This window comes from Triticum aestivum, chromosome 7D, assembly GCF_018294505.1.
Source record: "Triticum aestivum cultivar Chinese Spring chromosome 7D, IWGSC CS RefSeq v2.1, whole genome shotgun sequence".
NCBI classification, from domain to species: Eukaryota; Viridiplantae; Streptophyta; class Magnoliopsida; order Poales; family Poaceae; genus Triticum; species Triticum aestivum.
The window spans coordinates 42,837,406-42,863,968 of NC_057814.1; the positions used below are offsets into that span (position 1 = coordinate 42,837,406).

Below are 26,563 nucleotides of genomic sequence, written 5' to 3' on the forward strand. Positions count from 1 at the left end.
CGACAAATTTTGTTTTCATTTTCTTGAAAAAAGGTCACATCTATTATAAAAATTCACCAGAAGTACAAAATATCTCGAACGTAATGAAAATTATATTAGGGTCTATGGACCACTGAACGACCATTGCCACCATGAGAACAAGCTGTTAACTCACCGTTATGGCCGCTCCCATACCGGAGCCTAACCGACCTTCCCGACAATAGTCGGGAAGTCTTTATGCAGGTGCCCCTAAGGACCAGCGCCTCCAAGCCCTAATCGTCATTGTTAAATCCTTAAATCATTCTGAATAACCTGATACCAAATGTTATCGTTGCATGCGCATGACAAAAAACTCTAACCTCGCTGCTCTGGCGAGAACCACGACAAGTTTATAAGCGCATAACTCAGACACATTTAGTACGGATTTACAAATCTCATTTGGTTTGTTTTAATATAACATTTTAAACTTTGACTTGGTTTATCGAGAAAATATCAACATCTGCATTATCAAACTAATATCAGAAAATTTAACGTGAAGTGTATCTTTTATACTGTATTGATATTTTCCCCGATAAGCTTAGTCACACTGAAACAACTTTGCATAAGACAAAACAAATGAACTTTGTAAACCCGACCCAAAGGGAGTAACACGGTGTGAACCCTACGGGAACATATGGTTGTTACATCCTAAAATTCTAAATTTTGAAATGTTAAGTAATTAAATAATAATAATTTTTTACTTTGATGTTGTTTGAATTTGAGCCGAATCTGAAACCCTTGGAGTTTATAGAATATTCAAATGAGAGGTAAAAGGACTTCTGGTGATTTGTTGGAGAAGCGTCGGAACCGGTAGCGGGGGCGATGGCGAGGCCGGATGCCCGAATCTGGCACTGGGCCACTGCGGCGTGCGCTGTAGGCAGGCGGGCGGCAGTGCGGTGGGAGGTGGGAGGAAGAAGGAAGGGAAGTGAAAGGAAACAACAGTTGGCGGTTGGTGCGTAGCTGGCAATATACATTTCCTGTAGGTGGAGATGTATATTTGCACCACGAAGTGTTGTAGTTTACATCTCTGGGAGGCTGTAATCTTTTTGCATCTACATGATCTGTTGGAGAAGTGTTTTGGGCTCTGTAGATGCAAAATTTAGGTATTTTTATATCTATATTTTTTATTGGAGATGCTCTTAAAAGCATGTGTGATGGACCCCCCTATCGCACAACATCGCAAGGTGGCGGTTTGAAATTTCGGTGTAACGGGATATTTAAACCATGTGCGATGATACAATCTACACTAGTGGATGACCCGCCCTTAAGTCTTGCAAGTGTCCGGACCATTTTGCCCGACTATTTGCGGGCGATTTGGCGATCCGTGTTGAAGATGTCATAATAAACATATGTCTGATATAGTGAGCAACAAACTGTGTAGTAATATCGAAAGTGCTATTCTATGCTCGAGCACAGATGCTATCGGTATCCTACCCGCACGAGAACCTCGGGATTGACAATCCCACGTGTATAGGCCAAGGTATTGCTATCGTATACTCCTATGTTTTAATGAACAGTTCGAGTGGCCCACGTCTGGCATAACGGGCTTGCTACCACGATTCTGGACCATCACTGCGTGGATTCTGGACCAACGTCGGGTGTTGTGTCATTTATTGCGCCCCCACCACCGCAGCTGGACACAAATCTTCTCCACCACGATTCATTCATCCGCATCTGACGAGACTTCATCCAGCAGCTTGTGTGAGTTGGATCTCATTTTGTAATGCCAAGACTCTGAGAGAAATAGAAACGTAGGAGCCATGGCGAGAACTGCCCTGTAGCCTTCAGATTTGTTTTCACTCAGAACGGGCAATTGCTCAACTACTGCATGCGTAGGGGGAGGAGTGACTACCCTGCTGCTTATGTATATGCTGCCCTGCTTTCCCCGCCCTCACAGTTTGAATTTCAAATGGGATCGGCAGAGCACTGGGCGCGCGGTCTCACAGCCGCGTAAACTTGTCCACACTGCACATAGCTAGGTGTCAAGCATTCAACTGCATGACCCAGCGCAAAATAGGCAAAACATAGCCAGGTTACCCCAAACTTCAAATTCAGTCAACATAAAGCCATGTTTTGCAATGGCCACTCTAATTCTCATAATATCTATTAAATATGTATAGCAGTCTGTACGCATATGCTGATGCTTACAAAAATTCCTGATGCAATATCATATCCCTGGGAATTTCAGTCTTGAATAGCTTACTGTGACAAAATTCAGAAAGCATGGCCATAGCCCATAATGTCAGAAAATTCATGAAAAAAGACAGCATCCTATCAGCGCACGTACATTGCGCATACCATCTTAAATTCAGTCAAAAACATTCATGCAGATAAGTTTCCCTCTTATTCCCAAACAAGGCATTTCGGCAATTGCTACGACTAACAACTAGCCGTACACTCGGGGAACATGAAACAGGATGAGTTCTACATATGGAATAACCTCCCCCCCCCCCCCCCCCCCCCCCCCCACCCACCCACCCACCACACACACACACATTTAGCATAGTCTTTATAAAAACAGACTTTCGGGAGCCACTGATCACATGGCGTTCATCCGGAGATCACCCACTCTGTGGCACTTGTTTATCCTGTGACCTTCGGTGCCACGATCTTTACCTAGCTGGTTTGCGGACAGGCTTTGGAATGTCACCCCGGTCCGGGCAGGTTGTCCTCTTGTGCCCCTTAATATTCAGTTCAGAAGGGCACTAGTGGGCAATCGTTGGGAAGAATGGCTCCGTCTAGTAAGTAGACTGATGGAGGTTTAGCTTTCTCAACAACCCGATGAATTACGCTGGAAGCTTACTAGGTCTGGAGTATTTACAGTTAAATCAATGTATGTTGATGTTATCAATTCAAGCTCGATTCCTAGTTCCAAACATGTTTGGGCTGTCAAAGTTCCTTTGAAACTTAAAGTGTTTATGTGGTTTGTTCATAAACAAGTTATTTTAACCAAGGACAACTTGACAAAGCGTAATTGGACAGGATCTACTAGATGTAGTTTCTGTGATCGGGATGAGACGATCAAACACCTTTTTCTTGATTGTCCGCTAGCCAAAGTTTTACGGCGGACGGTCCATATTGCTTTTAATATTACTCCACCGAGTTCCGTCAACACGTTATTTGGAACGTGGCTTAACAGGATAGAGCCCGAGTTAGCGAGACATATTCGCATAGGAGTTTGCGCCTTGTTGTGGGCTCTCTGGAATTGCATAAATGATTTGGTTTTTAACAGGACAATACGCATTCATTTTTTGCAGGTTATTTTCCGAGCCACGGCGTTGATCCGTTCTTGGTCGCTACTCACTCCGACGGAGGCGAGGGAGCGTTTGGTTACTGGATCTATCCGCTGAGAGATGGTAGCTCGGGATATTTTCAACCGGTTTGGATGGCGGTCATGTAATAGGATAGGCAATTAGTTTACCTATCTCTCTCTTTTGCCAGCCGGTTGTGGCGTCCTTTATTTGGCTAGTTTGTCTTCTAGCCTTTTTGGCTCTGTGTGAGCTCTTTTTTTATTATCTTTTGGAGTTATTAAGACCTTATTGGAACCTATTTATTTGTTTAATAAGATGGCCGTATGCATCGTTTTGATGCAGAGGCTGGAGAGTCCCCCTTTTCGAAAAAAAATATAGCGCAAAACCTTGTCCGTTTGCTAAGGCCCTCGTATGGTGCTTTCTCCCGGCTAGTTGTTGGGCGCCCCATCTCTTTCCGCTTCTTTGGTGCCAACAATCCAACAAGCCTATTCCCATTCTCATTTGCTGAATTAGCATCATCGTTCAAAGCCCCAATAGTTGCATCTCCGCTAGCATTAGCAATTGCCATTTGCACCAGCAGCTGATTGATGACATCTCCATTTTCAGCTATCATGTCCTCCAATCCTAGCCCATCCCTAACTTCAGCAAAAGGCTGCATCTCTATCATGCAGTTCTTTATGAGACATGAACCCTTCTCCCAAGAGTAGAGATTGTAAAAATTGTACGCCTCGTCGAGTGTATCAAAGCTTGTACCCAGGGCAGGCACGATTACATTTTCACACGGTTTGTCAACGAATCCACGAATTGCTTTCTCAAGGGCGCTGGGCTGCCCAGGGCAGGGCGTCCATCCTGGAGCAGCAGCTCCAATTCTCACCCTGCGTCTCATAAAAATTCAAACTGTCACAAACATCTTTTCGGGAAAAAACAACAACAACACGGATGATGTTTTTCTCATGTACACATTCATTGGTTTGACACTTTCTTTTGTCCTCTGATTCCATCTCACTCAAATCAGGCAAACATTATGGAATCCAAACATCTATACGCAAGAGATTACGTTACAGGCCATACTAAATTTCTTGGGTTTTAGTATTTAAGTTTGTAATTACAAGTTTGCCACCTAAATTGTGCTATTTAATCACTCATATCGGTAACCAGTATCAATAAAACCAACCCACATTGCTATTTTTTTCATTGTTCATCATGTGATTGGTGCTAGTGTATTCATTACTGGTTAGGAGGAAAAGCAAATCAGGCTTTCCACAGAAGCTACTTACCTTTTCTAATTTCATCACGATTTCATTATTCGAAAATAATATAACAGAAATCCTTTCCCAAAACAACCCAGAAGATGCTTTTCTCTTTACATTCATTTGACATTGGCACCTCATATGGTCTCTATTTTCCTTACGAGACACACCCGCCATGAATGTGTACACCTGAAGTCTGTAATCAAAAGTTTCCAACTGAATTGTGCTATATTGGAATCCAGTATGCAGAATAAACCAACCAACTTTTTTGTATTGCTTTTTATGACCATCTACTGTGTGCTAGTAGTTCCATCACTACCTAGGAAGGAACCACACAAGGTTTTCGCAAATTAATCGAAAAAGGCTTTCGCCCCGCTTTATATATAAAGCCACAACCAACTTACAACGAGTGATACAACACCACACGCACCCAAGGCAAGGTACAAAGATGCTAAGAAGCAGCTAACACTCCCACAACAAATCCAAGTAAACAATAGATAGACACTAAGCCTCACTAGGAAGTCGAGGGAGCACTCAAACGGGAACAAGCCACCGAGAAGAGACCAAGCTACCCGCTGTCGATCTAGCTATGAGCCCCAAGGCGATGCCTTCAAGAAGGATACGCTACCGAAGTGCCACCACCACCTGATCCAGAGGATCACGATTTTCATCCGGGGCACCTTGGAGGCCATGGAGTAACCACGACGGAGCCTTCAAGAAGATCACGACGTCCACGGACAACGCCTCCGCCGGCCTAGGAATGCCAGGCAGGGTATTCACCCAGGTAAACACACTCCGACTCCGAACAGGTTGCGGCCAGTCCTGGAGACAGACGCCGCATCACAGCCACCAATCGACAAGCACCAGCCGCCATGCCGCCCACACGACCATGGAGACTAGCCCACACCTGAGCCGCGAGCTCCGCCCACGAGCACGCCGCTCCCGCCACCAAGGCCGCCGCCCTGCATCCCGACTCTCCAGACACCAACAAATGGACGGACTTGGAACCGACCGGCAAAACCCTAGCATAGCAGAGCCGCCGATGACTGGACTGCCCCGAACAGCGATCTGAAGCTCGGAAGCGCTAGGTAGGGGAAATGAGGAGAAGAGGAGCGGAGCATGTCCGGACCAGCGGCCCCTGCGCCGGTGACGGGTAGAGAGACCACCCATCCCCCCTGCAACCTCCCCACACGTCACCCCTGACGCCCCACCACGGCCTCCCGCAGCTCCACGCGGGGCAACATCAGTCACCCGTCCACTGGCGAGGGCCGCCGGCCCGTCCGCACCCAGCCGCCAAAGAGGGCCTCCAGAGCGCCCATCCACCGAGGGACCACCGCACCATCGGCAGCCGCCACTGTAGCAGCTCGCCACGCGTTGCCGCGGTCCACTCCCAGCGCCACGACCACGCCGGGTCGAGGCCAGCCCCCGCGCCGACTGTCGAGGGAGAGCCCCCAGATCCAGCCGATTTGGACCGCCGCCGCCGCCAGGCTCACGCCACCGCCACCACCAGGGGCACATCCCGCCGGGCACACCACGTAGCCCACCACGCCGGGGCAACAACCATCAGCGTCGCCGCGCCCCACGAAGCACTGCGCCCCCGAACGACGAGGCCGTCCTGCGTCGCCCACCACCGCTCGAGGAGGAGAAGAGGCCCCGCCGCCGCCGCCGCCGCCGCTGGCTGGGCTTTGCCCGCCAGCGTGCTCGGCGGCGGCAAGGGGAGTGGAGGAGGGGAGGGGACTAGGAGCGGTGGCGGCTAGGGTCCCCCCTCCCCCCCCCCCCCCCCCCCCCCCCCCCCCCCCGCGGGAGCGACGCGGGGGGAGGGGGAAGGGGTCACAGTAGTGCCTTTCACAAATTCTATTCAGCTAGGTTAATTTAGCCAGGATTTTTGCTACTTGAAAAATATATAAACGGAATCTCTTAGAATACTGATCACCCTGTCTGCATATCAGTTTATGCAATTGCAAGTTCACCCAAATCAGACAGCACAGTGTGGAATCCTACACTCTTTGGTGTCACGATTTAAATCTGTAACAAAAAGTGTCAACTAAATTACGCTGTTTACTCGCTCATATTAGGACCCAGGATCCAGAAAACCAACCAATACTGCTATCCATTTTTTCCCTAGGGCATGTGATGGGTGCTACTAACTTCAGTATTGGATAGGAGGAAAGCAGAACAGGTTATGATAAAAAAGCAGCTCACAAAATATTTTTAAATTTTCTAATTTCTCCTGAATTTCATTGTTCCAACGTACTCCCTCCGTTCCAAAATATATGACTCAACTTTGTACTAACTTTGTACTAAAATTAGTATAAAGTTGAGTCATCTATTTTGAAACGGAGGGAGTATATAACTGAAATCTTTTTTGGCAAAACTAAATCACCCTATCTTCAAGTCAGTCCACGTTTTTTAAAATACACCTAAAATCGCATGATTAGACTGCAATCGAAACAAACTTGGCCAACAGATTAGGCTGTGTTTGGTAGCAAAGTTTTGCAAAACTTAAAGTATTGCAAAACCACGGTATTTTAGGTTGTAGGTACATGATACCACAGTTTTGACATACCACAATATTTTAGAGTATTGAGAATACCGTGGGGGTAGCTCTTCAATTGATACCGCGACGGCGGGGTAGTGCAGCGGCTCAGTTGGAAGCTCGTTGTCGTTCACCTCCTCCACCACAGCCGTCCTGCACCGGCCATATTTAGTACCATGACACAGATCCCTTTCCACACGAATCCAAAGAAACATGAACTGCGCACCAAGGATTTGCGGGTTGGGGACGGGGGTTTACCTTCTAATGGGCTTCATCAAAACTCCATCCCAACTAGCGCCACCCGTTACTGCTCAGCAGGCCGCAGTCGTCAATGGAGATCCAACAGGCGTAGCAAGAGGTAGGAGACCACTCCGCCTCGGATCCATTCCTCATTTACTAGCCCGGGGCACCACCGCCTAACGGAAAACCGATTTCCTGAGCTACGGATCAGGAAAATATGACAGTCCCGAGACATGGCTCTGCTCTCCTTCCGTCACAGCGGCATCTGCACGCGCCGTGACCGGCAACCCGTATGCCCCCGCCGTCTACTGTATTTCCTCCCCACTTGATTTAAAAACGAACCACTGACTGGTTTATAATTTAATGCGGCGCATCCAAATGACAAAACGAGCCGCCCAGATACCGATTGCACCTGTGCTCGGGTGCAGAATAACCGCTTCCGTAGTAATATTGTCTACACTCTATATGTGCTACAAATTTACATGTACATGTTCGTCTTCATAATGTTTGTTTCATAGTACAATGGTCTTGAGAGTTTTCATCACGTCGTCGACAACGTGTGGCAGCGAGATGTACTCGATGCAATAGCCTTCTAGCTCCGTGCAACCAAGTCGCCCTGCCAGCCTCAGCGTTGCCAGCGCATTCGCCGTCGTGATATTCTCCGCGAGCAGGTTCTCGCACAACCGCCTCATCCTGTCCAGCCGGAATCGACACGCCGCTGCCAGCATCTCTCCGACCACCGGCGTCCTGGGATCTCTGTCTAGCGGAAGGGAACACACTAGGTCGTCGACGCGAGGCAACTCATCGGTGTAGATGAAGTGGAGCATGACCTTGAAAATCATGAATCTCATTCCATTGATTCTTACATGGTCCGTGCCGGTCGACGATCCCACCACCTCATGGAGCACCGGCGCGCGTGTGGCAATCACGAGCATGTGCGCTCGGATCTCGCTCTCCTCAACTAGAAACATCACGTCCCATCCGTGCTCCCTCGCAATGGCAGAACTTGTTTAACCGAACACACATGGATCTCGAGGCGGAGCCGGGCGGCGTCCCGGCGGCCGCCCCGCCACCGCCGGCCGACGCGCCAGGATTCGAACGTCTAACCGCCGATCGGCCACCTCCAGATCCACCGCCGCCGGTACTAGAGGCCGTGGTTCCGCCGCCACCGGCGCTAGCAATTCAGGGGGGGCCGGCCGGATCGGATGACGGATCTGATTCAGGTTGATCCTCACTTGGTCCCTGTCAGATGAAGGATCCATTTCATCGATGACCACAGATTGGATCGGGTAGAGATGGGTTCCTCTACTATCATGCGGCATCTAGATGGACGACAGTTCGAGATCGAGATCATGACATTCTCGCGGGACGCTATTTGGATGTGGATGAACAGATCCAAGCAGGTGCGTGTTTTGCTATTGATAATTTTCAAATTGTCGTTTGCGAGTGTGTGCAGGAGAGTTTGCTTGAGGAGGAGTCGATTGAATTAGTCGATCTCGCGTCGGACTCCGAGAGTGCAGTACCTAAGCCAAACATCGGAGGACGGTTTGGGGGCGGATACATCTTGTCTGACGAGACCGAGCCCAACGCGATCATGCATCGGTATGATTCGGGCTTGGTACGAGATCCGGCTAAGGGGCACCAGGACAAGAAGGTTCTCGATCAAAAAACGGAGGGACACGGTAAATCCTTGTCGATGAAGATCAAGCCGTGGAAAGGACCTATTCCCAAGGTATGTTTGCCGCCTCATACTTTGTCGGATTATTTCTCTTCGGATGGTTGGACGAGAGTTACGCGGAAGAAAAAGAAGCATGGTGTGGCAGCTTCTAAACAGCCGCCGGGACGGAAGGCTGCTCACCGGACGAGCTCTCGATCGGCGCCGGAGGTGACCGCGGCTGCGTCGCAGCCGGTCACGGCGATCCCGATCCGAGACGCTCGAAGGGTGCGTTTGAATTTTTTGCTGGGCCGTGTCGAGCCGCAAGATGTTGGGCCGTGTGGTATGATTGGGCCGAGTTCCAGTGGGTATGAGGCCCAGCCGGAGTCGATTCCAATCAATACTCTTGAGGGGGGCGCATGCACGCTACGTTCGTCGTCTCCCACCCCTTCGCCGCGCACGACGAGACCTAGGGTTTTGCTGCGTCGGGTGCCGCATCGCCGTTCTGCGGGGCCGGGCCAGGGCTCGCCGCATCCCTCCATTCCGCGCGATGGCCGCTCCTGGCGGTGCGCCTCCTCCGGGCAAGAGGCCGCCTGCACCTAGCGGGTCTGCGAGGGCTTTTGTGCCGCCGCCGCCGGGCCAAGGAATTGGCCGGGGCGTGCCGCCGGCGCCGGCGCCTGGGGCTGGGCGGGGCGGAGTGGCGCCCCCAAGGTTGTGGCGGGACGCGGGGCAGGTGGTCTTGGTGTGGCGCCCGCCGGGAAGCCGCTGGCTCCCATCTTGTCGGCGGGCGGGCGGGCCGGCTTCCGGTCCTCGGCCGGTGGCCGCCGGCGGGGCTTTGATGGCCGCTGCGGGCCGGGGGGCTGCTCCTCCGAAGGCGCCGGTGTCGTCGGGTCCGCTGCCCAGACCCGCCCCTCCACCCCACGTCGTTGCTCGCCCGTCTCCGCCGCCGCAGTTCAACGGTGGTGGCTCTGTGGCTGTGCCCCGGGGTCAATGGGGGGATGACGGATACGATGTCTACGGGGCTGGACAACACCGCGGTTCTTCGTCAACGGGTGGAGGTCGAGGTTACGCTTGGCAAAGCGACGGTACAGCTGAGAGGCCGTTCTTGGGTCCGTCTGGTGGCTTCGTTGAGGGGCCGTCTGGTCCAGATAATCGGCCGTGTGGTGGTTACCGTGGCCATCGGGGGGGGGGGGTCGGGGCGGCCGAGGAGGCCGATACCGTCCTTGTCAACCACCCCCTCCTGTTGTTGTCGAGCAGGGGACAGATAGCGGGGCTGCCAAGGAGCCAGTTCTGACCGGTCACGCTATGGAGGTGGTGACAGCTCTTGCTACTGTTCAGGTCCCTGAGAATGAGGTTATGACTGATGTGTCTGCGGATACGATGGAAAGGGCTGAGTCAGATAGGGCGTCCAAATGGGCGCGTAAGAAGGAAAAGATGCTTTGCTATCGCTGTGGCGACAAGGGCCACTTCATTGCGGAGTGTGTGGCTCGGCTATGTGATACCTGCGGCAAGCCGGCACACGATTCTGGGGACTGCACGATTCTGCGAGAGCAGGCACCGTCATGATGTATGGCGTTTACTGTGCTGAGCTCACGGTTTTTGAGTCTCCGAATGAGCGAGAGGTTACTGATGAGACCCCGAGCATGACTACGGGGATTGTTAAGGTCGCTAGAGGGGAGGTCTCTGAGACGCAGATCGTGCAGAGGCTTCGGGAGCTTGCCCCTGGGGACTTCCAGTGGGACCTCCTCAGTCTCGCTGATAAGATGTTCAGAGTTGAGTTTCCTTCGGTTGAGGACCTACAGAGGTTGCTGAGTTTTGGGATGTGTAATGTACCGGGAACTGATGGCATCCTTGAGTTCCACGAGTGGAAGCTAGCGGAGCCTCAGGGTACGCCGCTTACTCAGGTGTGGTTGCGTTTCTCCGGGGCCCCATCCAAGCCTTTGCAGGATGCTCGGGTTGTGGCCAGCTTGGGTATTTTGATTGGGAAGCCTGAGCGAGTGGATATGGCGTTCACCAGAGCTCACGGGATTGCTCGGGTTTTGGTTAGTATTTTGAACATTGAGTATGTGCCGGAAGTGGTTAAGTGGGCTTATCGAGGCAGGATCTATGATCTGGTTATTGAGTTTGAGGATGAGAGCCTTTTGGTTGCGGCGGCTCACGGGTCTGATGTGGATATGCACGAGGGTGACGGCAGCGCAGGAGCGATGGAGCCACCGGTCGAGGATTCTGGACGACCGATGTCCAAGGGACCGGGGTCCGAGACTGCGATGACCGAGGAGGGAGCGGATCCACCCTCCTCGCTGCCTGTGACGTCACTGAGATTTGGGTCCTTCGAACCCGCTTCTGCACCCCCGAGGCTGTGGAGTGATCGGGTTGAGTTCGACGAGGCTTTTGAGCTCGCGTTGCCTGCTTTGGGGTTTGAGGATACTAGACTGTTCTATGCCTGTGGTTACTGAGGTTTCGTCGATCTCGGGTAGCGGAGAGGTGGAGGTGAGTCGGCAGGTGGCCACTCTCTCTCCTGCTCAGCACGTTGTCCATCCTCAGGGCGTGGCGCCAGTGTTTGTGGATGGGTTGTCGGGAGGGACCCCGGGGCAGGCGGCCTCGGGTCGCTCTTCTCCGGCTGAGGTAGGGGACTCGGGGCAGGTGGCTCCCGTGTCCTTCTCTGCGTTGGGAGGGGGTCTGGGGCAGGTGGCCACGGATACCTCCTCTCCCGTTGCCTGTTCCTCTCTGCTGGTGGCGTCGGTGCCTTTGGGGGGGGGGCTCGGGGCAGGTGGCCTCGGGGCCTCCTTCTCCTAAGGCGCCCATGTTGGTGGCCTCTGCGGTGCTGGGGGGGGGAGTTAGGGCAGGCGACCCTTGCACTCCCTTCCCCCCGTTCGCCACCGGTGCCGTCCTGTGGGGAGAGCCAGTCCGTGCAGACGGACCGGCCTGGCGGTTGGGGTGAGGCAGGAGGCCTTACCCCGACCAGGATCTCCCGGGAGGAGGTGATTGCGTTCGGTGGGATCCTGGATCCGATGTCTGAGGGGCGACGGGTGAGTGGCCGTCTCCAGACACAGCCGGATGTGGACGACATTAAGCAGCGGTGCGCCATGAGGGCGGCTAAGCTCCGTGACATTGAGGTCACTACCGGTATGTCGGTTAATACTTCTAATTCTATTCTGCATTTTTCTAATGATGAGATTATTGAAAATGCGAACCAATTAGGAGTTTCACTGGGTAGTAATGTTACTGAGATCTCTAATTCTGTTAATGATCTTCTCGATCTAGAGGCTGAGCGGGCCTTAGAGATGATTCGTAATTTAGCGGCCGTTAAACCCATGAGTGATTCTGAGGTTGATGCGTTGGGGGTCAGGGCTCTTGACAACTTTTGTGCGGATCTTATTCCCACCATTCCTGAGGCGGAAGAAGAGGATGATTCTTCTGAGCTGGTTATGGCTGGACCTTCTGAGACTGGTTGTGACGACCGGTTGCAGAGTCAAAATGTCTCTAAACGCAAGTGGAAACGGAAGGTGTACCCGGTGTCCGCAGTGCGTAGGAGTGCTAGGATGCGCACTGCTAAAAAATTCCATGATGATCTATGAAAGGCATCTTTTGGAATAGCAGAGGTCTAAAGGACTTGGCTAAAAGACGGTTTCTTGCTGAGGCGTCTGTCGAGCATCGATTAGACTTTATCGCTCTATCGGAGATAGGTAGAGATAATTTTGCGCCTCAATTTCTAAATACGTTGTCAGGAGGTATTGATTTTGACTGGCATTGCTTGCCTCCGAGAGGAAGATCGGGTGGGATCTTACTCGGCGTTCGATGCGATGCGCTTGAGGTTCGAAGTGTGGTTATGGGTGATTTTGCAGTCAAGTTTCGGGTGCGTTCGAAGGATGATGGGTTTAATTGGGCTTTGGTTGCGGTATATGGTGCTGCACAGCCCGAACTCAAGCCCGAGTTTTTGGCTGATCTTGTTAGGATCTGCGGGTCCGAGCAGCTCCCTATCCTGGTGGGGGGTGATTTCAATATCATTAGGAGGCGTGAGGATAAGAATAATGATAATTTTGACGGCAGATGGTCGTTCATGTTTAATACCATCATTGAAAGTCTTGACCTGAGAGAAATTGAGCTCTCGGGTAGAAAATTCACATGGGCTAATGCGCTGCCAAATCCGACATATGAGAAGTTGGATCGAGTGTTGGCTTCTGTTGATTGGGAACAGAAGTTTCCGCTAGTCACAGTTCAGGCTTTGTCACGTGGAATTTCTGATCACACACCGTTACTCGTGGACTCTGGTGAGGCCACCCATCTGGGTAACAAAAACTCTTTCTCCTTTGAGCTGGCTTGGTTTGAGCGAGAAGGTTTCTTTGATCTCATAGCCAGAGAATGGGCTAAGGATGCAGGAGGGAAGACTGCGCTTCAGCGCTGGCAGAATAAGATTAGACATTTGCGAAGTTTTCTGCGTGGGTGGGCTAAGCATCTTAGCGGGATTTATAAGGTCGAAAAGGAAAGGCTCCTTTCCCTTATTCAGTCCCTAGATGTAAAAGCAGAAACCACGGTGCTGCCGGCCGCGGAGCTTCATGCCAAGCTTGACGCGGAGATGAGGCTGAAAGAACTTCTTCGAGAAGAGGAATTGAAGTGGGCGTCGCGGGCCAAGGTCCGGCGAGTAGTCCAGGGGGATGCGAACACCCAATTCTTTCATATGATTGCTAATGGTAAACATAGAAAGAAGAGGATCTTTCAGCTTGAGCAAGATGAAGGAGCAATCTTAGGACAGGAAAACCTAAAGTTGTATATTACAGAGTATTACAAGCAGTTATTTGGTCCTCCAGAGGATAACTATGTGTCTCTGGATGAGTCCCGGGTTGAGGATGTTCCTCAACTCACTGAGGTGGAGAATGATATTCTTGCGGCTCCTTTTTCTGAGAAAGAGGTTTTTGAGGCCATTTCGCAAATGAAAAATAACAAGGCGCCGGGACCCGATGGTTTTCCTGCCGAGTTTTATAAGAAGTGCTGGCATATTATTAAAGGGGATCTGTTGCCTATGTTCAATGATCTCTTTTCTGGGCAGCTTCAGCTTTTTCAGCTGAATTTTGGAACGATAACCCTTCTTCCTAAGAAAACAGAGGCTGTGAGAATTGAGCAATTCAGGCCCATCTGTCTTCTTAATGTAAGTTTCAAAATCTTTACCAAGGTCGGGACTAATAGGCTCACACAGATTGCGCATGCTGTGGTGCAGCCTACCCAATCTGCTTTCATGCCGGACAGGAACATCCTTGAAGGGGTTGTGGTCCTTCATGAAACGCTCCATGAGATCCACACGAAAAAGTTGGATGGGGTTGTTTTCAAAGTGGATTTCGAGAAAGCGTACGACAAGGTCAAATGGCCCTTCCTGCAACAGGCTTTACGCATGAAGGGTTTTGATGAAGCTTGGCGGCGCCAGGTAGAATCCTTCACGCAAAAAGGGAGTGTTGGAATTAAAGTGAATGACGATATAGGTCATTATTTCCAGACACACAAAGGTCTGAGGCAAGGTGATCCAATGTCCCCTATTTTGTTCAATATTGTGGTTGACATGTTGGCAATTCTCATAGGTAGGGCAAAGGAGACCGGCCAGGTGGGTGGCTTGGTGCCCCACCTAGTCGATGGGGGTATATCCATTTTACAGTACGCTGATGATACAATTATCTTCATGGAGCATGACTTGGCAAAGGCGAGAAATATGAAGCTGCTGCTATGCTTATTCGAACAATTGTCAGGATTAAAGATTAACTTTCATAAAAGCGAGCTGTTCTGCTTTGGTAGAGCCAAGGAGGAACAAGAGGCTTATAGGCAATTGTTTGGATGTGAATTAGGGGCCTTACCTTTTACTTACCTTGGTATACCCATTCACCATCGCAAGCTCTCAAACAAAGAGTGGAAATGCATCGAGGATCGGTTTGAGAAGAAACTTAGTTGCTGGAAGGGCAAACTTATGTCTTATGGAGGCCGATTGATCCTTATCAATTCGGTGCTCACGAGTATGCCGATGTTCCTACTATCTTTCTTTGAAGTTCCAGTTGGGGTTAGGAAAAGGCTGGACTTCTACCGATCAAGATTTTTTTGGCAGAGTGATGAACTAAAGAGAAAGTACCGACTAGCCAAGTGGGATGTAATCTGTAGACCAAAGGACCAAGGGGGTCTGGGTATTGAGAATCTTGAGGTCAAGAACAGATGCCTTCTCAGTAAGTGGCTGTATAAGTTATCTGTTGAGACTGACGCAACTTGGGCGCAGATTCTCCGTAACAAGTATCTGCAGTCCAAAACTTTGTCTCAGGTGACAGTGAGGCCAACTGATTCGCCATTTTGGAAGGGTCTTATGAGAGTTAAGACAGCCTTCTTTAATAGAACAAAGTTTATTGTCGGTGATGGCAACAATACCCGTTTCTGGGAGGATACTTGGCTTGGTGATACGCCACTGGCCCTCCAGTACCCGTCCCTGTACCGTATTGTTCAACGACGTGAAGCGTTAGTTGCAACGATTATGCAGTCCATTCCCCTTAATATCCAGTTTCGGAGGGTGCTTGTTGGTGATCGATGGGAAGCTTGGCTCCATTTGGTGAGTAGACTGATGGAGGTTCAGTTAGCTCATCAGCCCGATCAGTTGTGTTGGAAAATTACTAGGTCTGGAGAATTTACGGTCAAGTCGATGTACATCGACGTCATTAACTCCAGTGTCATTCCTAGTTCCAAATATGTTTGGAAAGTAAAAGTTCCTTTGAAGATCAAAGTGTTTATGTGGTTTGTACATAAACAAGTCATTTTAACAAAGGACAACTTGGTTAAGCGCAATTGGACAGGATCTACTAGGTGTAGTTTCTGTGATCGGGACGAGACCATTAAGCACCTCTTCTTTGAGTGCCCGCTGGCAAGAGTTTTGTGGCGCACCGTGCAAATTGCCTTTAACATCACTCCTCCGAATTCGGTGGGTACGTTATTTGGAACGTGGCTTGACGGGATTGAGCCCGACACAGCTAGACATATTCGTGTAGGAGTATGTGCGTTGTTATGGGCAATTTGGAACTGCAGAAATGATTTGACTTTTAACAGAACAACAACTATTCATCTTTTGCAGGTTTTATTCCGAGCTACGGCGCTGCTCCGTATGTGGTCCTTACTCACTCCGATGGAGGCCAGGGAGCGTTTGGTTACTGGATCTGTCCGGTGGGAGATGGTAGCGCGGGATATCTTCAACCGGTTTGGATGGCGGCCATGTAATAGGATAGGCGATTAGTTTACCTATCTTTGTTTTGCCAGCCGGTTGTGGCTCTATGGCCTTTTTTTTGCGGCGTTGAGGCTCTTTGTGAGTTCGCCTTTATTTTTTTTTGTTTCCAGACTTTAAGATCTTGTTGAACCTTTTTACTTATTTATTAATGTGGCCGTATGCATCGTTCTGATGCAGAGGCCGGGGAGTCCCTCCTTTTCGAAAAAAAAAACAATTGCTCGAGGTGCCAGGCCAGGTTGGATGGCGGCACGGGCACGGGCACAGGAATCTCGGTGTTTCCTGCAGTGGTGATGCTAGTGCAGGACGCCGTGGTTACCTCAAGTCGGCATCTTACGGTGAACGAGCCATCATGCGCCACATAGCGTGAGTTGGCAGATTCCACGGTGATGAACTTTATCCACCCAAGGTACTGCAACTGTCGACGCCGGCCAGCATAGACGTGTGTAATGCTATGGTGCAACCCCGGTGACATGCAGACGGGGTCATCGAGCATGAAACTCAACAAGACTTTGATATTGGCATCATCATTAGTCATGGGTGTCAGCAGGAGGCCAATATACTCGGCCGTGTCCTCTCTATATCCAGACGGGAACACATCTATGGCCCACTCGTAGCCCCCCACTTCGAAGGTGTCAGATCGGATGCGTTCTCTAGGGCCGTGAGTCTTCCTCACGGCGCTCAAGCTTTCGATCCTGAACTCATGTATGCCGATCATCACCGCCGATGGGTTATACCTCGACGTGATCTCTCCTCTGCCACCGCCACCACCACCGCCGGTGGAAGAAGTAGGTGTCGGAGATCTGTTGCCGGCCACCGCGCGCGTGGCAACTTTCTTGATGATCTCGTTAATAAAAGTGGGGCACGTCTTTTCGAGTTCCTTGTACTCCTCGGTGGCTTGCACAGCATCGTACACGTCCGGGTCGGACGCTATGAACTCAACGCAAGAGGCCTCGAGTTGCCGGCAGCTGTGTCGGCCGTGCACCAACATCAGCGTCGACATGACGTTGGAGATGCCAATGCTCCCAGAGAGTATGTTCTCACACATGAGCCTCATCCTATCGAGGTCGTACAGATCCGCGGCCACGAGGAGGTCACGCGCCATGGCTCCAGCTTCCTTTGGTTCCGGCAGCTTGTCGGTGTAAGTGGAGCATGGCCCTGGACGTCGGTGCGCTCATGTCATCGATCTTTATGTGCCGCATGTTTTTTTCCTTCATGTCGCCGCGAGTGAATTGCAAAAAACCACCACATTTGAAGTTGAAGCATCCAATTGCCACCACATTTCTAGCGCGTCCCAAAAATCCACCACTTTACTTGTAAATTTTCTCAATAAAAACAAATGACCAGTTTGCCGCAGTTCACACGATTTCTGACAGGGCTGGCCCACCCGTCAGGTGCCACGTGGGGACGCCAGACGGCGAGTGGGTTGACGGCCGTTAGGGCACGCGCGTGGTCAAAGCGCTCACGGCTCTGACTGCTTGGCCCATTCTCCCCTCTTTCCCCCGTCTCTCTCTCTGTCTTGCGATGGCGGCGGCGGCTAAACCTAGCGGCGGCGGCTAAACCTAGCGGCGGCGGCGGAGGGACTGGAGGCGATGGTGATGGGTTCTCGGAGGTGGACAACTGGTTCGGCAGCAGTAGCTTGCCGACGCAGCGGGCTCCTTCACCGGAGTGATCCCCTTCGCCCCCCTCGCCGCCGGAGTGGGACATAGAGCGTCGTGCGGCGGCGGGCCTAGCACGCAAGATCAGGGCTTCAGGCATGGGAGAAGGCCATCCGTGGGCTTCAGGGTTCGGCGGCGTGTGGTAAGATTTCTTCCCCCTCCACCCCTCTCTTCATTGGATTCATTGGAAATTTTAGGGTTGTTAGATTGCATATAAACCTATCATGTTATAGTAGGGTTGTTAATGGGCTATTAGATTTGAGGAAATTTTAGGGTTGTTAGATTTTAGGAGATTTTAGGGCAGTTTGATTTTAGGGCTTTGTTTACTGAAGATTATTGTTTGTTTACTCAAGTGTTGTAGCTGATATAGTTAATATCTTTTCTGTATAACATGTTTCAGTAGGAAATACAGCTCTGGGTTTATGGTTTTATGCATGAATGCTTTGTTTAGTCCTTATTGACAGTGAAGATAGTGCTAATATCTTGTCTGAATAACATGTTACATTATTAAAACAGAATCAATCAAGCACTAATTCTCCTCAATTTTCTGTAGTTTGGATGATGAGATATGGGAAATAAGGTACCATTTTCAAGGGAGAGACAACTTGGAGAGGACCATTTCTCTGTCAGAAATTACTTATATTAACATGTTAGCACTGCTAGAGACTGAAGAGGGATATACTGAAGCTGACTACATGTTCTATATGAAAGAAGAAGGAAAGGGGGCAGCAGGAATGCAGGTTATTGACAGTGAAGATAGTGTGGAAGAGATGCTAGACTATTATGCTGAGCAGAAGGTGCTCAACATAACTGTAATTAAGGCTAATGAGCCTAATCCAGGAGAGTTTAACAGGTCAAATATTGTGGAGGAACAAGTGCCTATAAGTAATGTGGGGGATTCCAACATTATTTCTATAGATGAGGCAGGAGTATTGTTCCCTATTGCTGTTGAAGACACAGTTGAAGAGCTCTATGCTGTGCCTATTGCTGTTGTAGAGCCAGGTGAAGAGTCTGCATATATTAACACACAACAGAGCATGAATTTGAAGAAAGCAAAGGGCAAAGAGAAATTACAGGAAGATGTTGGCCCCTCTGATGATGAAGTGTTTGTTGATTTGAACTGCTGTGAGGAGGAAGATGAAATCATTGAGAAGGAAGATGAAATCATTGAGGAGGAAGAGCATGACATAGGTAATGAGGAGGAAGATGAAATCATTGAGAAGCTGAAGCAGAAAAGGAAACAAGAGAGGATCCTATGCATCACTTTGAAGGAGACACAGAAGTGGAAGAGATGTGTCCAGAGGCAGAGGACTCAGACACAGAACCTGAGACACCTCTTCCTCAAACATTCAAGAAAGTAGGCAAAGCAGGCCCCACTACAAGATCACACCATGAAGCTGACATTGAGGTAATTCCTGATTTCATTCCATCTGATGATTCTGCTTGTTTCCCTGGGGACTATGGCATTAGTGATTCAGATGATGAGTCAGGTCTACCACTGCCTTGTGGAAGGAAGAGTCAAGCCAAGAGGGCCAGGACTAGGATCTGGTATGATGAGAGCAAGCCAGATGCTCATGACCAACTTTTCTTGAGTATGTGCTTCACTGATGTGTATCAGTTTAGAAGAGCACTTAGGAATTTTCATATCAGAATCCTTAAAAATTTCCAGTACCATAGGAACTGCAAGGATAGGATCATTGTGCATTGCAAAGAAAGGGACAATGGGTGTCCTTTTTTCATGACTGCATCCACAATTGCTCATGAGAAGACATTCTACATCAAGAAGATGAAGTTGTTGCACACTTGTGGTGCACATGGAGAAAAAACCAAAGTGATAGTTGACTGGATGACCAGAACATGTGAGCAGCAACTGAGAGATAATCCAAGGGCTAGTGTTGATGCAATTTCAAAAAGAACAAAGACTAAGTATGGGCTGGAAGTGCCAAAGACCAAGGCCTACAGGGCAAGGTCATTGGCCATTGAAGTGGTGGAAGGTGACATGAAGGGACAATACACAAGGTTTAGGGATTATCTTCAAGCTGTGCTTGATACCAACCCTGGGAGCAGATGCATTGTGACTACCAGAGAGCTTGAGCTCCATCCTAGCCCAAATCCTAGGTTCCACTACATGTTCTACTGTCAGAATGCTTCAAAAGAAGGTTTCTTGAATGGGTGTAGGCCCTTTATAGGTATTATATGCATTCTAAATTACTCCAATTCATTGCCCATATCTTGTACTTAATAATGCCCTCATTTCACTACCCAATGCTTTAATACAGGTTTAGATGGTTGCTTTATCAAGCTTTCTACTGGGCAACAGATACTTGCTGCCACTGGTAGGGATGGGAATAACAACATATTCCCTATTGCAATTGGTATTGTTGATAAGGAGGACAAGGAAAGTTGGACTTGGTTTCTTAGCCAATTAAGAGCTTGCATTGGAGAGGGGAACAAGTGGGGCACATACACAATCATCTCTGATAGACAGAAGGTATATTTTTCATTTCACAATTGAATGAGGAATTTCTAGAAATAATAATTTGTTATACTTGCTGCCATTATGAAGTTATATGATTAATACTTGCTTCCATTATGAAGTTATATGATTAATATTTTGTAATACTTGCTGCAATTATGAAGTTATATGATTAATAATCTATATAATGACTTAAACAGGGGCTGTTGAATGCAATTCAAGATGTGTTCCCACACTCACCTCAAAGATATTGTCTTAGACATATCTATGCAAATTTCCAGTCAGCTGGCTTCAAGAGTGAGGAGTTGAAGAAGCATATGGACAATGCTGCATATTCATACACCAAGAATGGTTTTGAGGTTGCAATGAATGAACTGAGAAAGGAGGATGAAGATTCTTGGAAGTGGCTTTGTGATATCCCTAAAGAGACCTGGGCAAGGCATGCTATGGATCACACATGCAAGACAGACCTAGTAGTTAACAATCTTAGTGAAGTATTTAACAAGATGATACTAGATGTGAGGAACAAGCCAATAAGGAGCTGTGTAGATGGATTCAGAACTAAGTTGATGGTTAAGTACCAAGCAGTTAAAGAGAAGACAGAGAAGAGTAAGTGGGAGATAACACCCACTTATATGGAGAAGTTGGAGGAGTCAAAGAAGTACTGAAGGCAATGCACTGCATACATGGCAGGTCCTGGTATTTGGCAAGTCACTAGTGCGGAGTCTACCTACTGTGTGAACCTTGATATGGACCTGTGACTGCAAGAAATGGGACCTATGTGGTTGGCCATGTAACCATGCAGTTTCTGCCATTACAAGAGTGAAGGGGCAGCCAGAAGACTATGTGCATGAGTTCTTCAAAAAACCATTGTATAAGGAAACATACAAGCACATTATCTACCCTGTACCAGGGCCTGACTGTTGGCCTAGGACACCAACTGCTGACATAGATCCACCAGTGTTCAAAGAGAAGAAGGGCAGAAAGCAAACAACTAGGAGGAAGGGGCAATTTGAGGTCCCAACAAAGAAGGATACATCAAGGATGGCAACTATCACCTGTAGCAACTTCAAGATGCAGAAACATAGGTACACCTACTGCCCTCAGCCCCTGAAGCCTCATCTGCAGGCAAGAAAGGACAAGCACAAGGTATGGAATATGCACACTGTTGTCATTGTTTTCAACTTATTACCATGAAATTGGCACAAACAACTAGCCTCACCAGTTTTCATTGTTTTAATCATTTGATTCATCCTAATTGTTGGGCTATGATGTGTGCTTTCTTAGACAACCAGAACTCACTACCATGGAGCTGGGGGAAGTTCTACTGCTACTGCACAGCCTGCAACCAGTGCACCACCTGCTGCAACTACTAGGGTTAGAAGAACAACTTCTACTGGTCATTCCCAGCCTGCTACATCTACAAGGGGAAGAAAATCAACTGCTGCTTCTACTGGTCCTGCCCAACCTGCTGCTTCTACAAGGCCAAGAAGAACAACTGCTGCTTCTAGAAGGGCAATCATCACCAGTGATGCTTCTACTACTTCTTCCCAGGCTGCCACAAGAGCTTCAAGTTCAAGCAATGCAGCCAGCAGGAGAGGTGGAAGGCCCTACGTGGCACCTAGGGCTGCAACTACAACGGAGGGAGCAACAGTAGGGTCTAAAAGGAAGAGGTTCCAGAGCACCAGGATGAGGGGTTACTTTTATGCCAGTGGCAACTAGTCAAAGCACAATTTGGCTGTTGTCTTTTGAACTGCCTGCCTTAAGTATTTCTAAATTTCAGAAACTATGCCTGAGAACTGCTATGTGTAATCAGTATTTAGCTTGAGAACTTGCTTGTGTTACCATGCTAAGTTTGAGAACTGTTATGGATGAGAACTTTTATGGTTGAGAACATGTTTGTGTCATCAACAATTTACTTGTTTGATTTGATGCTTTTTCTATTCTAAAAGATTTTGGCATTTGATGGTTAGTTTGGAGTGGTGGTTTTGTCGAGCCCGAGCCACCCTAAAGCCTAAATGATAGGTTTAGTGGCTTTGTCGAGCCAAAGCCACCTTGAAGACTAAATGATAGTTTTAGGTGGCTTTGTCGAGCCCAAGCCACTCAAAAGCCTAAATGATAGTTTTAGGTGGTTTTGTCAAGCCCAAGCCACTCAAAAGCCTGAATGATAGTTTTAGGTGGCTTTGTCGAGCTGAAGCCACCTTGAAGATTTAATGGTGGTTTGGGTGGTTTTGTCGAGCCCAAGCCACTCTAAAGCCTAAATGATAGGTTTAGGTGGCTTTGTCGAGCCCGAGCCACCTTGAAGATTAAATGGTGGTTTGGGTGGTTTTGTCGAGCCCAAGTCACCCTAAAGCCTAAATGATATTTTAGGTGGTTTTGTCGAGCCCAAGCCACTCAAAAGCCTAATGATAGTTTTAGGTGGTTTTGTCGAGCCCAAGCCACTCAAAAGCCTAAATGATAGTTTTAGCTGGCTTTGTAGAGCCCAAGCCACTCAAAAGCCTAATGATAGTTTTAGGTAGTTTTGTCGAGCCCAAGCCACTCAAAAGCCTAAATGATAGTTTTAGCTGGCTTTTTCGAGCCCAAGCCACCTTGAAGATTAAATGGTGGTTTGGGTGGTTTTGTCGAGTCCAAGCCACTCTAAAGCCTAAATGATAGGTTTAGGTGGCTTTGTCGAGGCCAAGCCACCTTGAAGATTAAATGGTGGTTTTGGTGGTTTTGTCGAGCCCAAGCCACTCTAAAGCCTAAATGATAGGTTTAGGTGGCTTTGTCGAGGCCAAGCCACCTTGAAGATTAAATGGTGGTTTGGGTGGTTTTGTCGAGCCCAAGCCACCCTAAAGCCTAAATGATAGTTTTAGGTGGCTTTGTCGAGCCCAAGCCACTCAAAAGCCTAAATGATAGTTTTGGGTGGTTTTGTAGAGCCCAAGCCACCCTAAAGCCTAAATGATAGTTTTAGGTGGCAGATTCATAATATCATAGCTCTTACTATAGAAAGCTAACAAGATTACATAACTGGGGTAGTTTTGCAGCTAGTCATTACATACATTACATAACTTAACTGGAGGTAGTTTTGTAGATAATCATTACAGTCATTACATAACTAGGGGATTCCCAAAATATACAACCCCAAGGCCAGCTATATTGTTCCAAGGCCACATATTAGCTTAACATAACTGAGGTGATGAACATCATTGTTCACTCATCAAGGATTGACTTGATCTTGGCAAGCTTGTCCTTGTTGCCATGACCAGCTTTCATAAGATCACCCACCAGAAACTCCAGCTTCTTCTTCTCCTCTACCAGCCAGTCCCTCTCTTTCTTCATCTCATCCCTCTCCTTCCTTGTGTTCCTAATGATCTCCCCCTGAGACCTAAGAATGCACTTCATCTCCTTCAGCTCCTGAGCCAGCTTCTCCATCTCCTTCATCTTGCCAAAGTCAGCACTCTGCTTCTCCTTGCTGATAGCTAGCTTCTCCATGTCCTTGTCCACATCCATCTGCTTCTGCTTGAACTCTTCATCACTCATGACCCTGTTGTTCTTATCTGCCCAATCAAACATCTTGGTGACATCCTCAACCAGCTGACTGAACTGATCCCCAAGTCTATCCAATTGCTTGTTCACCTTGCCCAACTCTTTCTTATACTTCTCATGGTCAATCATTCTGCCATGATTCTCCTCATGAAACATCTCCCATATCTTCTCCAAACATCTTTGCAGAATAGAAGGCCATGGGGCATCAACCCACTGAGCAACTCCATAGTCAATACCATCCTGCATCAAGTATTACAACCCGCCGCTAACGATTTGGAAATCCCTGGTGGGCTGGGCCTGGAAAAAGCCGAAACCTAGGGTATTCCCTGATCTAAACTTTTGTCCGTGTCAACAAACGATTCGAAATACCTCGACTTTTTCAGAACAGAAATATGCTAACTTCAAAAAGAAAATAGATGAGATATCTAGTGATTCAGTCATACTTGCAGATACAATAGACATTCAGGAAACTTCAAGTTCAAATCAATGTCCTAAACATGTTTCATTTACTTAATTTACTGACAGAAACTGATGCTTGCAAAATCACTGTTAAAAACATGTTTCATCAACTGCAGACAGTCCAAATTGACTGAATTTACTGAATTCACTGCAGACTAACTACCACTAACACAATTAACTGAATTTACTGACAGCAACTGCAGACAGTCCAAATTTACTGCATACTAACTACCAAATTTACTGCAGACACTGCAAATTTACTGCAGACTAACTTACATTTGATTCTTGCAACTGCAGACAGTCCAAATTAACTGAATTTACTTACAGCAATTACAACAATCTGCAGACTAACTACCACTAACACAAACCCTCGTTGGAAACACTGACCTGAGGAACAACACATCCATAGAACCTCCTCACAATGTCCTTTCCTTCAAATGCAACATATTTCATGCATGGGGCCAAGTGCAGTCTACATGTGATGCTTGCATCTGCAGCTCTACCACAGAAGGATGCATCTATAGTGGTGCCAGGGTTCGCCTGCATTGTAGCACACTAGTGAACCGCAGAAAAGATAGCAACTGCTCCAAACATGGTCTCAAATCGAAGAACACTTGAACACTAACCCTAACCCTAGGTGCAAAGCAGATATCTTACCCAGTGCTGCTCCAGATCCATGCCGACCAGCTCCTCCTCCTCGCTGCTCTCCTCTCCATCCATGACGGCATCTTCTATGGCGGGAAGGGAACCGTGCCTCCGGCAGCGGCAAAGAACTCCGGCGGCAGCAACAGGGGACAGAGCAGAGGAGTGAGAGTGAGAGAGTGAGCGAGTGGAGTGGAGTGTGAGCGGCGGGGAGTGGGGGCTCTGTTTTGTACCGACAGCCCTAACGGCCGTCAACCCACTCGCCGTCTGGCCTCGCCCACGTGGCACCTGACGGGTGGGCCAGCCCTGTCAGAAATCGTGTTAACTGCAGCAAACCGGTCATTTATTTTTATTGAGAAAATTTACAAGTAAAGTGGTGGATTTTTGGGACGCGCTAGAAATGTGGTGGCAATTGGATGCTTCAACTTCAAATGTGATGGTTTTTTGCAATTCACTCTGTCGCCGTAGAAGAACTGGGCGTCAAAGACCCGTGACCGGGCGGCGAGCACGAGCTTGTGCGCCTGGACCTTGGCGTCGTCGACGGTGAACGTGACATCAGGCCACCACATGTCCTGCCGTAGCCTGTGGATGTCGTGGGAGAGGCTCGGCGGAGGGGGCATGCCGACCATGTACTTCCTTGTGGCCCCGTCCGCGGACTCCTCCTTGAGGACCTCGACGGAGCAGTGCACGGTGAGGCAGTCGTCCATGACGTAGCGCTTCTTGTGCTGCACGAACGCGTCGGGGACGGCAAGCTCCCAGGCGACGGCACTCATGGACCATGCCGGAAAGACGTGGGGCTCGGCGCTGTGCCACTCGGCTGCGGGCCAGCGGCCGGCGCCGGTGGGTTCGTCAATCCTGATGCTGGCCGTGGCGACGACCGCCTCGTCGGTCTCGTTCCTCAACAGCTCCAGGGCCAGGGCTATGGACGCCAGGGTGACGCCTCGCGTTGTCGTGGTATTTGACACGAAGTAGCAGACCAGGGCCCAGGCGAAGCCGCCGGCGTCAAAGCTGCGGGACCTAACTGTGTTGTGGGCACCGAGCATGCGCCACGTGCTATACCCGATGATGTCGAGCTGGTGCGCGCCACGGGCGATCGCCAACCTGAGCGTCGACGCCGTCTTCTGCGGCTGCGGCGCCGCCATGGTCGTGTCGTCCGTCTCCGTCCTCCTAGTTGCTTGTTGTTGCGCCTGCTCCTGCTGGATCGATCGATTTTGCGTATACAAGGGAGGACAAGGAGGGATATAATCGAGTCCGGCCGCCATGGTCGTTTCTGAGTTGTGGCCGGAGACGAACACTCCATCGATCGGTACGTGTTGTTTTCGGTTTACTATAAGGAGGTCCTTTTTTGGAGGTACACACGTGATCGAGGGACCAGAGGACGGATTCTTTGGTGGAGCGGTGATTCATCCTACACACTGATGGCGAAGGATCTTGACGGCGTGGCGCAGTGCAGATTCGGAGTTCGCTGTGGGAGGATGGACTCGCGCAGGAGAACGACGTTGTCGGGCGTCGTGGTGGCGTCGATGGCAGAGAGACCTGGCACGATACATGCAACAGTACAGCTCTGAAGATGGATTGGTGGCAGGTGGCTGCGGCGGCCTCATACCCGGCAGG

At 49.3% G+C, this 26,563-nt stretch overlaps 1 pseudogene; it reads right to left on the bottom strand.

Annotated features, from left to right (window-relative positions):
• Positions 1-471: 471 nt before the first annotated feature.
• LOC123170730 (uncharacterized) lies at positions 472-26,145 on the bottom strand (annotated as a pseudogene).
• Between the last annotated feature and the right edge of the window lie 418 nt (positions 26,146-26,563).